This window comes from Mizuhopecten yessoensis, unplaced genomic scaffold, assembly GCF_002113885.1.
Source record: "Mizuhopecten yessoensis strain PY_sf001 unplaced genomic scaffold, ASM211388v2 scaffold10755, whole genome shotgun sequence".
Taxonomy (NCBI): Eukaryota; Metazoa; Mollusca; class Bivalvia; order Pectinida; family Pectinidae; genus Mizuhopecten; species Mizuhopecten yessoensis.
In genome coordinates, this window is record NW_018408705.1 from 98,139 (window position 1) to 112,679 (window position 14,541).

Here is a 14,541-nt window from a genome sequence, read left to right on the forward strand (position 1 = left end):
TTTACAATAATTAACGTACCCAAGACCAGAAGGTTTTATGTCGGACGCATGGAAAACATAGGGAAAAAAAACAACCTAATTGACTGATTCACACATTATAATACTAGCCGAACGGACATTCCCTACAAACAATTAGGGAATGTTTATATAAATCACGCATTCAGAATGGTGGAAACTAGAATTTGTAGGAATTTGAAAGAATGAACAACGGAAGCGAATTTGACCGATTTCAATCAGGGGATCCAGCATGTGTGCCATTTGTGTCCAAATTACTGACTAACGCCCCACATACTGAACAACAAAACAATAATAAATGTGGGATAACTCAGGACGATGGCCATGATTTGGCAAGTTGTACATAGCTGTACCTATTTTGAATCAAACACATTTTCCTTTTTGTTTGTTAGTTATATTTGCTCCAAACCATCCTCATGTTATCATTTAGAACTGTGGCGTCTTCCTAAATCTGAAAACATATCCTTGTGTTCATTTAATGCCTAAAGAATGACAGTTTCGAACACGTACATTTCACAAGAAGTGTCTTTTAGGTGTCAATTACAAATATGTATTAAATACAATTTAACATTAACGACCTAGTTTGTTTTGAACACAAAAACATCCTGTTTGTGTTCAACACAAACTTAGTCTTTATTATTCATACAAATGTACCAAACTGATGAATCTGATTCCGAACAATTCAACATTGCTTTTAATAATGTCATTGCGACTAATCGTTCATTGGCATAGATCACTAGTGTTCCTAGTTTGGCTAATGAAATGCATACATTGTAACAAATGAAAGCGGTCATACACTTCTACAACACAGTGTTTTGACGCATCGTTTTTTTAGTGTTTTACCACGCAGTTATGGAAAGACATTAAATCATATCGTTTTCATACAAGGCATAATTTATGAGCGTTTATGTGTGTTTAGTAAAAACAAAAAACGCAATGCACAAAACATTCGCGTACGACCACGACGAGACTCGAACTCGCAATCTTCCGATTCGAAGTCGGACGCCTTATCCATCCATGACAGTTTCGAACACGTTCATTTCACAAGAAGTGTCTTTTAGGTGTCAATTACAAATTTGTATTAAATACAATTTAATATTTACGACCTAGTTTGTTTTGAACACAAAAACATCCTGTTTGTTTTCAAAACAAACTTAGTCTTTATTATTCATACAAATGTAGAAAACTGATCAATCTGATTCCGAACAATTCAACATTGCTTTTAATAATGTCATTGCGACTAATCGTTCATTGGCATAGATCACTAGTGTTCCTAATTTGGCTAATGAAATGCATACATTGTAACAAATGAAAGCGGTCATACACTTCTACAACACAGTGTTTTGACGCATCGTTTTTTTAGTGTTTCAACACGTAGTTATGGGATAAAACATTAAATCATATCGTTGTCATACAAGCCATAATTTATGCGCGTTTGTGTGTGTTTAGTAAAAACATAAAATGCAATGCACAAAACATTGGCGTACGACCACGACGAGACTCGAACTCGCAATCTTCCGATTCGAAGTCGGACGCCTTATCCATTAGGCCACGCGGTCTATACTATATAACCATAATGTTTGATTTTGATTGATATCTAATGGGTTAGAATAAATAAAATTCATATTGGTCTATCTTTAAAATCCCAGAAGAAACTCTTGCCAATTACATATTGTAATACTGTTATATACTTACAATAATAAACATACCCCAGACCAAAAGGTTTTATGTCGGACGCATGGAAAACATTGAAAAAATACAACTTAATTGACTTATACACATATAATAATACTAGCCAAACGGACTTTCCCTACAAACAATTAGGGAATGTGTATATAAAACACGCATTCAGAATGGTGGAAACTAGAATTTGTAGGAATTTGAAAGAATGAACAACGGAAGCGAATTTGACCGATTTCAATTAGGTGATCTAGCATGTGTGCCATTTGTGTCCAAATTACTGACTAACGCCCCACATACTGAACAACAAAACAATAATAAATGTGGGATAACTCAGACGGACTTTTTGACTTTTTGATAGCTGAAAACATTTCTAGATGTTTGTATGTATTTTTAGGTCACCTGAGCTTTAGCTCAAGTGACCTATTGCTATCCGTCTTCGTCCGTCGTCGTCCGTCGTCCGTTAACATTTTACATTTTCAACTTAAGCTGAAATACTGGCGAAGGGATTTCATTGATACTTCATTGGGATATTACTGACATCTCCCTGACGAAGTGTTGTTATATTTTGAGTCGATTAGAAATCCAATATGGCCACCAAGGCTATCATTTTGAAAAACTATTTCAAACTTAAAGTCAAGTTCTGCTGGGCCTATTGAACTGAGACTTGGTAGGAATAATCATCTCATGTTCCTGACAAAGTGTTGTTATTTTTCGGGTCGATCAGAAATCCAATATGTCTGCCACGGCCGCCATTTCGAAGAACTATTCAAAATTAAAATCAAGTTTTACCGGGCCGATTAAACTGTAACTTGATAGGAATAATCGACTCATGGTCTTGACAAAGTGTTGTTATTTTTCGGGTCGATCAGAAATCCAATATGGCCGCCATTTTGAAAAACTATTTCAAACTTAAAATCTAGCTCTAATTGGCCGATATAACTGGTACTCGGTCTAGGAATGATCCGCTCTTGGTCCTGTCAAACATAAGTTAACGTTATACTTAACTATTTTTTTACTCGAATTGGTACATATTTCAACAACAAAAATAAATATTGTAGGACTCAGGTGACCCTTAAGGCCCATGGACCTCTTGTATAGAGAAACGATTGAAAATTTGAAAAGGTACATCATATACAACTTCTTTTTTTATTTTTTCTATGAGTCAATCATAAAAAAGACCCAAGAATAAATACAATGTAACATTGTTTTTAATAAGGTCATTGGGACTTACAATTGTATTGCATGTGGTCACCAGTGTTCGCAGTTTGAATAGTGAAAAGCTTCCATTGCTATCAATGAAGGCGGTTACAAATTTGCACATCACAGTGTAAAACGTTAAAATATCATTTTCAGTGTTAAGTAATTAACTAGCGGAATTCGTTGAAAATTTCAACATAATGGTTATGAATCATCGGGTATAATTTAAACATAAAATGAAATGAAAAAAATAATGGTATACGACCACGACGAGACTCGAACTCGCAATCTTCCGATTCGAAGTCGGACGCCTTATCCATTAGGCCACGCGGTCTATATCCTATACAAAAAATATTTAAATTTAATTTACATCTAGCATCTTTAAACTCTATTGCGAAATCCTTGTCAATCACATATTTTTCACTTTAATACGTGTAAAAACTTACCTTTGTTAAGATACTGATAACTGGTTTTGCTCTTGTGTGTTTGATGTCATAGGTTTATATATATTGTATTTGCATCAGTGTATGTCTTTATGTATGTACATGGCATTGGCAATTTTTTGCTTAATATCTGCTTATGTGTTAATAATAATATCTTATATGATGATGATGTCTGATGATGATGATGTCAGATAATGATGTCAGATGATAATGAGGATAGTGTCACTAATAATATCTTATATGATGATGATAATGTCAGATGATGATGATGATCTTTGTATAATATGTATGAACAATCATGTACTTAGGAACAATGTCATATATGTTTTGTCTTGTCTTGTAAAAAATGAAAAAATAATTAAAAAAAAATAAAATTAAAAAAATACTGATAACAGTAAACTTAAGGATCCAGGGTCAATACTATATATGTAACTACGCATGGACAAAATGCCCTCCCTCAGCATTACGACAGTTTTTATAATCAATTCTGAAAACAAAACCATAACTTGGATGATTTTAATGGAAAATAATAAGGTGAAATAAACAAAATATAATCAATAACAGTGCTCTCGGTGTAACAATCAGCCGGGCACGACGAGGATTCGAACCCTGGACCTCAGATTGTTATGCGTGACGCAAACCCACTGAGGTACAAATGTATATGGTCAACGGTGTTTAAATACATCAATTGTCAGTAATAAACGCTTGCTGACGGAACAAATTATAGATTTTCTTGTGATATCATGTATATGATCATTTGTGTATGATTAGTAAAACAAAATATGAAACTATAAAAAATAATGTCGTACGACCACGACGAGACTCGAACTCGGACGCCTTATCCATTAGGCCACGCGGTCCACATCATTGAACTATATTATTACATTTATACCCCCGCTTCGACGAATTCGGGGGTATAGTGTTTGCTTCGTCTGTCCGTCCGTCCGTCCGTCCGTCCGTCCGAAAGGTTTCCGGAGCATATATCTCCCGTATTATTTTACCTACGGTTATGAATCCTGGTTTGTGTGTACATGCATGGAAGGCGGTGTGTTGCGTACCATAATATATGTAGCCCACTGTGACCTTTACCGTGACCTCTGACCTACATAATGTCGTCAGAAAGGTTTTCGGAGCATATCTCCCGTATTATTTTACCTACGGTTATGAATCTTGGTTTGTGTGTACATGCATGGAAGGCGGTGTGTTGCGTACCATAATATATGTAGGCCACTGTGACCTTTACCGTGACCTCTGAACTACATAATGTCGTCAGAAAGGTTTCCGGAGCATATCTCCCGTATTATTTCACCTAAGATTATGAATCTTGGTTTGTGTGTACATGCATGGAAGGCGGTGTGTTGCGTACGATATGTAGGTCACTGTGACCTTTACCGTGACCTCTGACCTACATAATGTCGTCAGAAAGATTTCCGGATCATATCCCCGGTACTATTTCACCTACGGTAATGAATCTTGGTTTGTGGGTACATGCATGGAAGGCGGTGTGTTGCGTACCATATGTAGGTCACCGTGACCTCTACTGTGACCTTTGACCTACGTAACGTGAGACTTAGCGTCTGAAAGGTTTGCAAAGTTTGCGGAGCACATCTCCTGCTTGGTGGTTACTGCGACCTTCAACCTATCTTCTTTGACTACCAGAATGACCCTCATCTTTTTCATATTCATGTGCTAAATACATGGGCATGCATATACAATGTACTACGTAACGTTGTCATGTATCAAACTACCTTCAGTGTAAATACTTGCAGCATATAAACTCTTCACTTGATTCTTCCAATCAACACGCCTATTACTCCCACCAATTCCTGATCAATCAAAGCGGGGGTATTCACGAAGGCCCCCTTCGAGTTACATCTAGTTTGACTTTGATTTATATCTAGTGTGTTAGAATAAATAATATTCATATTATAACGTCTTTAAATTCCCAGATGAAATCCTTGTTAGCAAAATATTTTTCTATAAAATGTATTAAACTTACATTAATATATACAGTGCTCCAAAATGGCTTCATACCGTTCGCAAGTAAATTATCAATACAAAAGTGAGAACAACCTAGGGAGCTCCCTGCCCCTTCCAATTATATGATATATAAAGGTTATTGTAACGGTCAATTTCCGGCAGAACTATACCTTTGATAAAAGGCAGCTAATTTATTAGCTTAATTTATGCCTTGAAAAACTCAAAGAATCCTTTTGATCTCATTTTATGATAATACTCCCATATTAAATTTGTTTGAATGATTTTATTATAATAACTTATTTTAGAATGTAAGCATTTCAAATTCATTTTTTTTTATATAACTGGATGAGAAACGTTTCCTCTAATTTGTTTGGTCAATCCATATCAGGAAACAATCTTGACCCGCATGCGCACTTTGTAGCGTCACTTCTAGCTTAAGCAGAAAAAGGTTTGCGTTCAGCCTCCACGAGAGAACTTTATATATCTTTTATTTAAGCAGTTAAAGGGATCAATTTCAAACCACCCTCTTTCCACCCTTCTAAAAAATGTTTCTTCATTTTGGTTTGTACTACAATTTTAATTTACATAATATCTACTTTACGGGTTAAGCGGATTTTTACAACCCCACTATGCATGGCTAAAGGTCATAATTATATAATTAGCAAAACATTGTGTATTGATGTAATCTAGGTTATGTAAGTTAACTTGTGATCAAATGGTACTTCGGTGGCCATTTTCAACTTCAATTTGCTGTTGTGTTATCTTTGAGTTGAAGGAGCATAAAGTATAAATAAAACCACTTGTGACGGTTGAACAGGGATGATAAAGTAGCTATGTGGGAAACTCTGTGTTCATATGAGTGTAAATTTATACAATGTTGATAGTTAACGAATTGTTTACCGATACAAGACATATTTGTCACACCTGTGCAATCCCGTTCAATGTGTTCATCTGTTCGATGCTTTCTGCACAAATAACCATATGTAATTATTTCATTTTAAATCCTATGTCTAAATTAAGTGCCAACATTCTAAAGTTCTTTAAATTCTTTTGTATTACATATTTATTATAACCATAATACACAAACAGAGCGATTGTATGTACATGTTATCACATATGTACAAAACATGTAATTGATCAATAAATGCTTAGTTTGTTTTGAACACACACAGGAATTGAAACGTTATTTTGCGAGCTTTCGAAAACGTCTGTATCCGGACTGCAAATGACCGGTGTCTCGCGATCGACTCTTAACCGCTGAAAACAACTCACTAAGACATAGTGTGCCAAATCAGTAAAGTCAGCTGTCAAAAACTCAGAGACACATCGCCCAATAGTTATTGAATTACTTTTCCTCTGTAATAACGAAAATATCTCTTGTAGGTAATTATTTCGTTAAAGGGTAGTGCTTTTTGTTGAAATGGAAAAGTTTATCATTTCTCTTAAACGTGTTAAATATGTTCAGAAAATATTACCAAGTCGATTTGTAATCATTTTATATAGTTATACAAAGATTTATCCAGTACCAAAATTAAAATTTAAGCATTTTAAACCTATATATCGAGGAAGTTCAACATCGACATGCCACGTTTGGATAGCTAGTCGGTACAAACTCAATTATTTTCAAATAAATTGAACACCACAATTGCATAAGACATTTCATGAAATTAATTCGGGGAAAAAGTAAAACGTACAAGTACCTGTACATGGATAGTTGCCCTATGTTACTTTACCTGTGACAAAACAGTCAGTGGTTTCCAGCTGACCGAGTTTGTGTCAACACAGGTCAGGACTATTCAATGGTAAAACATCAAGTTAAACGCCATTCGCTTCCTGTTTAGGACTCCTTTGATGGTTTGTATTGATTGGTTAAGAACAAAGAACTTTATGTAGATTTCCGACAGTCCAAATGTCAATGTCAATTTCAGTAACAGCACTGGGCCTCGTAAACAGTGCACAGTACCATAGATACCAGGCAATGCTTTTTGTTTTTTGTTGAATGTACATTAGTAAATTGTAGGTTTTTGGACTTCTTTGTTTAATTACTGTTGTAATCGATCACACATGTACCAACATCCGATGTCCATGTCTTTGATAAAACACTTACTGATGGCTTCCTCTCTCTGATGACATTTTATCGCCATTTCTTCATAGAATGCCACCATGTTAGATATCTACGTCATTACAACTGTTGCTACCTATTATGTACAGATCAAGTAATTCTCACTACAAATCAATGTTTTATTACCGTTGTTCTTGAAGATTGTTTTGAGTTTTGTTTTCTTCATGATCTTCTTTTTAACAAATGTACATTTACTAACTGTTATTTCATAGTAGAATTAGATAACAGAAAAAAATGAGTAAATCTTCATTTATTCAAAATTATTTACATAATGGTGAGTTGCATAAAAATATCAAAGATGATATAAGCGATTGCTCGATTGAAGACTTCTTTGCCTCAAAATCCCTTTACGCCAATGTTTCAACATTTTCAAGTAACATAGTACATGGATATAACTTTGACATACGAGCCAATGGAATGCGCTGACAGCAATATGCGCCATAGATTTGTTTTCTGACGGCTGCTTGATAGCAGAACATGGTGAAGACGCCAACACAGTTTCTACACTTAATACGTAGAATTTGGCAGCAAAAACTACGAATGGCAGAATTTGATTTTAATTCTTTTTGTTTTATTTGGATTACGGACATAAATCGTCTTTGACATGCAATTCGGGAAACAAATTGTACATATAGTATGATCAAATCTAGCCTGATGCAATCTTTTTCTCGTTATATAGAGTATGTAGTCTTAAGCAATGTCTACAATACAACCGAGTCAATGTATTTGTTCAGACGGAGAGTACAAATGTTTATTTAATTCACAATTATATATTTGTGGAGAAAGTTCAATGTTATATTAGTAGAGAAGATTGTGTATTATGTTTGTATAGTAGGAATTGATGCATATTTCGAGATGTTGTACAAGTATTTGTATATTGTGATGTTTATTCTATATATGTAGGTTTAACTTCGAAACGAAATACGGTGGTGCCATCATAAAATGCCTGACTGGTTAAAAGTGAATTATTTCACTTCACTGATAAAATATTTGAATTGGTTGGGTTAGGTTTGGTTATATTTTGTTTAACGTCCTTTTAGCAGCTAAGGTCATTTAAGGACGTGCCTCCATGTGTGTAGTGTATGCGTGCTTGCGTGTGTTTGTGCAGGAGACAGGATATGTTGGTGAGCTTGCCTCCTTGTGATACAGCGGATCTGATGCCGACTTTATAGTGCTATCTCACTGAAATGCCATGCCGAAGGCACCAAGCACAGCATTTAGCCCGGTCACATTATACTGACCAAGAGTGAACCAGTTGTTGCCATTCCTCTAAATGCTGAACGGTAAGCAGGGAATAACAACTACCCTTGTTTAGGACATGGGTATGTTTGAATTGTCATCATAATTAACCTAGCGTGAATTTCCAGCCGTTCATTACGTTTCTTATATGTTAAAGTTGAGTATCAAGCTTTACGAAAAGAAACTAAACAGTCAAAAACATCACGTGTACAACACCCAATCCATGTACAATCCTTACACACACTGCCATCTTACCCTTCGGAAGTCAGCAAATAAAATACTTCAACACTTTCTAATGTTAAGATTGTTTGTTGTCAATCGTTCATCATGTGTTTATGTAAATATGATATAAACATTGATAAGTAAACCATATGCGGAGATACACATATGGTACTGCACTCTACCGAATTTAGTTCGTCAGTTGTTGAAAAAAAACCTCAAACGTTGGCATGGTGGCTCCCTTTTAAGTTGCTGGTACAGGTGCAACGCATTATCCCATGCTATGTGCATCAAACAGTTGATATAATCTACTGTTACATTAATATAAATAATAATTGAATAATTAAAACTTTATTTCATGAGGATAAAAGAACCTGTTTAGCCGAGGCTAATCTACCACAGGGTCCTCATACATTCGCATTGGTATTAAAAAAGACTTTGTTATATCTATAAGTTAAAACCCCACCTAAAACAATATTGGCGTTATGAAATTAAATTTTACCCCGAAGTTAAATCGTGTGAAGTTTGATAATCCGACAATGGTGCCCAAAGGTCGGGAAAATGACGCAATTCTTTCATTTTCAAACATTTATTTATTAGATTACATCCACTTTATGATTTTAACATCGATTTAATACAAATAGTTCGTGAAGTATGATTATTTAACATTTTAAGCTGCTAAGATATTTACGTTTCATGAAAAGTTGGTCCTGAGGGATCGCGAAAACCTAGGAGAGAGCCGGTATGAATTGTCTGCAGAATAATTGTTTCCATATTTGTATGCACACACCGAATCTGTATGAGTCGTGGCTACTGAAAGCTAACTTAAAATTAAATATCAACAGAGAAATCGCAAAAAAATTATTTGAGATATCTTTAAATCTAATATAGATATCAATAAAAGAAATAGAAATGTATCTGTAAAGGAGTATGGAAATAAAGATGTCTTTCAGTTCAATAGAGATTTATTAAATAAATGTCATGTTATGGAAATAAAAAAAATATTTCTAAAAACAAATACACAAATCTTTTGATAAATTACATGTATCTCTTACTTAATTTAAGATAGTTGCTATTGAATTATAACCATCTTAAAAAGTAATAGATATACATGTATCTTATGTTATGAGAATGATATTGGATATCGCTATTGTTTATAGGATATCTCCTAAATCAATAAAGATGTCTATTTTTGTGGCGGGCGAGTGATACAATGTATGTCGTTTACCTCGAAATAAAACAGGCTCTGCTCGCACAGGGTCGTATATCCTGTTAACGATGATTATTTCTGTAATGTGAATTCATATATGCGATTTTCACTTACGATTTTTACATGTTTACAGTGGGTCAATAAACACCTCATTTACAATTAGTAACTTATTTTCGCACCTTATCAGAAGCAGATCAGGCTTATAAACAAACCCCACAAGATACAGTTTTCTATATTCAATAAGTGCGCTAAGATTTGAGTTTCCTGACGTCACACGCTTGTCTGGCACCCGACAGCTTCTTTTGTAATATGCCTGACTTGACAGGGAAATATTTTTCAAATATCTTGTACATTTGTAATATATTACACTTCTATGTTTCGGATGCAAATAAATGTTAATACTAAAAAATGGTATTGCCATTGCCTTGACTTATAGAAGATGAAATATTTCCCGAAATAGGGAACAATGATTAAGAGAAGTTAATAGCGAGACGAAATACTACTGTATACACATTCTACGCCAATACACACCTATACTACACTTAATGTAAACACACGTAGATATAATATCGTATCAGCAGAAACACAGTACGCTGTGTACATGTATACGTGATAGACAATCAGCTGATCATGGCCTATTTTACTGATGCACTCCAAATATTGAACTTTTCCAACCTTTCTTACCTCCTATATAGCTTTTATGTTTGAATTATATGAAACTATTGCTAAGAAAACTAATCTGAACTGAGATGTACGGTCGTGGTGGCCGAGTGGTTAAGGCGTTTGACTCGAAATCAAATGGGCTCTGCCCGCACAGGTTCGAATCCTGTCCACGACGTTTACTTTTGTTCCATATTTGCATATTTAGGTTATCAAACAATTTATAAGAACCCCTGTCATACGTTAGGAAAAACACTAAAGAACTCCACTGTAGTATTTTTTTTTACTGTATATGGAGTTAACTCCCATTAATTTCGTTTTTAAGTGTGTAACCATATAGTGCGACTTGGCCAGGATACTTCCGTTGATAGGATAGCTCAGTCGTCAAAAACGAAGATCAGATATAATGAAAGGTGCATGTTTACGTTTTCACTTGTTTTCCTCCAGTGAGTTCAAAATTTAGAAGGGTCAGAAAAAAACTCGGTCAAATTAATTAATCATTCATCTTGTTTGCTTCCCGTTGAGTCTCACAGTATGGATTTTGTAAGGATGTGTTTTATAGCTAGAATAATTTCTATTATTGGGATTGGGCGGAAGAAGACCGTCGTGTGTCCAGGAAAGCACGCCTCACGCGCTACGACTTCCGGTGTCCATTCATAGAGAAGCGTTGGTGGATAACTCCGAGGATTTACGACTTCGTTACAGGCATGACAGGACGGGCCTAACAGGATGACGACTGTGAAGTCTGACCCGCTAAATGATTTATCGTAATTGGAGAGGAAACGTAAAATTTATTTAACCAATGGACTTCACAAAAGCCTCCGTCAGTTGCATGCAAACAGTTACAAAAACAAAGGTATTCGTGTGAAGAAGAAATGCCGAAGGTCACATGACGACGAGGTTTATGGTATAAACAATTTCCTAGAGTTTGTATTTATGTATATGTTAAAACAAATTCACTGCTATAGAATGGCACTTTAAGCTACATGTAATAGTTTACCTATCATCTCATGATAACATAGAGTAAAATTCATAAATAGTGCACGGCTGCTTCCGGTGAAGACCTGTATGGAGGCGACGTCATGGATTACAGATATGCGTTTATACCTTCACTTTTACTCTCATTTTTGCTCCCATATATTCTACTGTATTTGCTTACTTACAGTAGAAAAAAACTACAATGCAGTAAATATGTTCTCCATATCGTATATAAATCACAGTTTTATTCTTCAGATGTCGAGGATAAATTTAGAAGATAGTGTGATTATTGTAAGTGACGTTGAGTACTACATCTTCGTCCAAACGCCGGCTATAGGCTGCCTACAATAGAGTAGGTCCGTTTGGACCTTTACCTTACATCCCATCCATCATATAGACACGCTCGGTAGGACATCAGCATACCGGGAAACGAGGAACAATTCTTAATACTCGGGTCTGGTAGAATAGCTGTTTTCATTTTTGAAAGCAGTGGCAGATTTATGAGGTGAAGGACTTTTTGTGCTTCAGGAAAGTTGTCAGCATTGGACTTTTTTGTTAAAGCCACGCCTTTAAAAACATCTTTCAGCCCCCCTCCCCTCTTCTCAATCGCAACACACTCTATCCCAAGACGTTTACCCCCTTCCCTCCCCCTCCCTGAATTTTCTGTCTATGGATCTGCCACCGTTTTCAGGAAAATAAAACTAAATGATTTCCTAATTCTCAAAACTGTACAATATTGCACTCAGTTCAAATTGGTAATAAAATTCACAGTATATTTTTATATGGTCACTGTATTAACATATAGGTGATAAAATATTAAATTATATATCTGTGATGACAGTTCCGGTATCGTGATTTTTACATGTTTTATCGCTATATAATATAGACATGACGGTGTGTGTCTCTATCCCGATAAGATTGGTATCTTATGTAGGATCAGAATGATGGTCCTGATCGACACGATGTAGGTACCATAATGTGTCTATCGATCCAGTTACCACTGCTGACTGCAACAGTTTGTTACATGTGTCCGTTATCAAGTCTTCGAAGTCTCCATACAATTCTACAATTCCTACACAAGTAAATACTCTGTAGAATAAGTACATGTATACAATAAACAAAATAAACGAAATAATGAAAATAATAATGAATGAATAAATGAAATGAAATAGAAATATACGTACGCGTTCGCTGTTTCACCTTGGACGCAAACGCTACTGAAGTGCTACTATACTATCTAGTGTACAGTGTATAATGAATCACAGTGTCCCTTTATATAAGATATAGTCCCACTGTTGCAATAATACTGTATTATATGGTAATTCCGCGGGGATGATATTTTCGCGATTTCCTGGTTCAATAAAGTGATCGCAAAAATATGATCCGCAGAATAATATGACAGCCGTAAAAATGAGCCGCGATAAACTTTATAACCTTAATGCCGTCATGAAATTGCGAGTATGTGGTTGTAACGATTCATTTACATCAACAGTACTGTAATACAAGATATTTGAAAATAGATTGTATATGTATCGCACATGTAACAGTTTTGTTAAGGTTTAAACATATTTATTGCCAAAAGTAGACAACGGATTAGGCACAAGTGATATCAACTTATCAACGCCTTCTCCCAATATACATTTTCAATGATATTACAATAATGGCAATTAGTTTATACGATTGTATTTTTGAACTCAAAATCTCTAGCTGGATTAATAAAGTTTTACACATACATATCTACAAATGTTTGTGTTAACGTCACGAAAAAAGGTAAAAATAGTTTTCTAAATAACGCGTTATATGGTAGCAATAAAGGACCGAGTTAGGAATTCCGTTTGCGTAGCACTTCCGTACCGTTTGCGTAGCACTTCCGTACTGTTTGCGTAGCACTTTCGTACCGTTTGCGTAGCACTTCCGTACCGTTTCCGTACCAATTGCGTAGTACTTCCGTACCGTTTGCGTAGCACTTGCGTACTGTTTCCGTACCGATTGCGTAATACTTCCGTACCGTTTGCGTAGCACTACCGTACCGTTTCCGTACCGTTTGCGTAGCGCTTCCGTACCGTTTCCGTACCGTTTGCGTAGCACTTCCGTACCGTTTCCGTACCGTTTGCGTAGCACTTCCGTACCGTTTCCGTAGCATTTCCGTACCGTTTGCGTCCCAGGTGGAACAGCGAACGTGTACGGGTCTGTAAAAACCGTCTCCCAAACAGTCGACAGCGTTTGCCGTAAGAGCAATTCAATAATCTAAATATACATTTGTAGTTACAACATATAGATGACAGACACAATTCGATATGAACTATATCATCTCATCAACTCTCCATTTCACCGTCTAAAGTGGGTTTGACAGATCATCCGTCAGACGCTGCTGTAACTCTTTTCTCCAAATTGGTTTAAATTAGACTAGAACTATCTATAGAAGCTTTTACAGTTGTATGCTGAACTGAAACTTTATACATGTATCTGAAATTAGTAGTAAAACAACGGCTAAACGATCAATTCGTACAGAATTTTTTTGATGATATTGATAAAACGATCCGAGTACAAATGTACTCCTATTTGAAATCAAATTTTAAACTGGAAGTATATCTAATACTGTGCTGTAAAAACTTGGAGTGAATTTCATTATTTATTTAAATGATAATTCGAAATCAATATGTATTACTGTAATCAACTTGATAAAAATGCAAGTTTTCCCCCGATATTTGAGTTTCAAATTATTATTTATGTATGTAAATTTATACATCGAAAAAAAAAATCTTAATGATATTCTAAAATATAATTTTGTATAT

General features: G+C 35.3%; 3 non-coding genes across 3 annotated transcripts; 1 reads left to right on the forward strand and 2 right to left on the reverse strand.

Annotated features, from left to right (window-relative positions):
- Positions 1-1,501: 1,501 nt before the first annotated feature.
- Positions 1,502-1,574, reverse strand: Trnar-ucg. Its single transcript has one exon. It is a non-coding gene; the product is annotated as a tRNA-Arg (tRNA).
- Positions 1,575-3,156: 1,582 nt separating this feature from the next.
- On the reverse strand, positions 3,157-3,229 carry Trnar-ucg. Its single transcript has one exon. It is a non-coding gene; the product is annotated as a tRNA-Arg (tRNA).
- Positions 3,230-10,864: 7,635 nt separating this feature from the next.
- On the forward strand, positions 10,865-10,946 carry Trnas-cga. Its single transcript has one exon. It is a non-coding gene; the product is annotated as a tRNA-Ser (tRNA).
- The last annotated feature ends 3,595 nt before the right edge of the window (positions 10,947-14,541 follow it).